The sequence below is a fragment of the Haplochromis burtoni genome, unplaced genomic scaffold, assembly GCF_018398535.1.
Source record: "Haplochromis burtoni strain Fernald_Lab_line unplaced genomic scaffold, NCSU_Asbu1 Contig_3342, whole genome shotgun sequence".
In the NCBI taxonomy this organism is placed as follows: domain Eukaryota; kingdom Metazoa; phylum Chordata; class Actinopteri; order Cichliformes; family Cichlidae; genus Haplochromis; species Haplochromis burtoni.
The window spans coordinates 1-1508 of NW_024585703.1; the positions used below are offsets into that span (position 1 = coordinate 1).

The 1508-nt window shown below is 42.2% G+C and overlaps 1 long non-coding RNA gene across 1 annotated transcript; it reads left to right on the top strand.

The window, feature by feature from the left end:
- The first annotated feature begins 71 nt into the window (after window positions 1–71).
- LOC102300023 lies at window positions 72–1502 on the top strand. Its single transcript, XR_001336051.2, has 4 exons — window positions 72–359; window positions 510–610; window positions 1077–1232; window positions 1338–1502. It is a non-coding gene; the product is annotated as an uncharacterized LOC102300023 (long non-coding RNA).
- The last annotated feature ends 6 nt before the right edge of the window (window positions 1503–1508 follow it).

Here is a 1508-nt window from a genome sequence, read left to right on the forward strand (position 1 = left end):
ACAATTCTTATGATTGGAGTTTTTTATCTTTGGAAACTGCGCACGGGAGAGCACACGCGCTGTTTTTACAGGCTGACATCACAGTGATACTGAAACCTGAAGCCGCTGATTAAAAACTTTATATTGGATGTTTAGAAGAAACACGAACTGTTTGAAAGTGTCTGCGCAACACTGCATCAGACACACACTGTTCTGCCCCCTGTGGGATTTTGCTCTTTAAAGTGAAACCAGAAGTGTTTGTTTATTTTGATCTGTTTGTTGTTGTGTGACGCCCCCAAGCGTGCCAACAAAACAGGAGAAGTGTTACGACCCTCACGACCCAACGCTCAAATTTGTCGATAAAGAGGATGATTTAGACTGTGAGTATCACGTGGGCACTTTTCAGGGTCAACCAAGTGATGTCAACCATATCAAAATATAATGTAGCAATAGTAAAACCCAAACAAACACATCAACCAACATTTATTCTAGCATAAATCAATTTTTTTTTCTTGTGTGATTGTTCTCAGTCTTGTGTGAAGGCTTCAAATCTCTCAGAGCTCAGATGTCCTGTGGTCACGCTGTGACCCCGACCTCTCTCACCAACTGGTGTCGCAGGTTGTTGGACCAGGTAGGCAACTAAGGATTGTCTTTGTTAAAATAAACAATATGTGGAAATGTGAAATATGTCTCCCCTCTACATACACTCACACTGAAGTGTAGCTCAAACCAGTGGTGGATAAATAACTACGGCATATGGAAATAGATCCCACCACCAAAGGCACCCAGTCACCTCAATCTTTAGGCCTTCAGCTTCTGAATGAAACAAAAACACAAGTTATTAATGTATCTGCTGATCAGTTGCTATTCTACACTAATGTGTCTTCAAAGAAAAGTTTAGTAAGTGCATGGTTCAGAACAGTGAGCCAAATCTTTTAGTTTTTGTGGCCATCCTCCCTCCCAGTTTCTCATGTGCCTCCTTGGGAAAATGACAGCCTACCTTGACTTCTCCTGGATATGATGCTGGGGGTTTTCGCTGGTATCATCAACTTCTTTGGAGTGAGTCTGATAAATTATCTGTGATTATTTCAACAAAGGGTGAAAGCAGATTTGTGTGTGGCGGGTCTGGTTGTAGTGCTGAGTGGAGTTTTTCAGAGGTCTGTAAAATGGCTCTGCTGACCCCGGAAGAAACGGAGCATTTTCAGAAGACTTTGGCAGTCAACACTAACAGGCAGACACTTATTACTAAAGCAGTAAGTATCTCACTAAAATGCTACAATTTCATGAAAACAGAAATGTATTTCTTATAAAACATTTTACTGCATATTAAATACTGTCACTCTCCTGAATCCATGTAGTGTCCTGGATGCAGATCCACTGTGATGAGAGAGAATGGATCAGACTTGAATGTCCTCTGTGAAGTGTGCACAGCAGTAAAAGGACGGCCGTTTGAATTCTGTTGGCAGTGTTTGAGGGAGTGGAAGGGTGCACGGCCTCGGAAGGACCGCTGTGGAAATTATGGCTGCTGT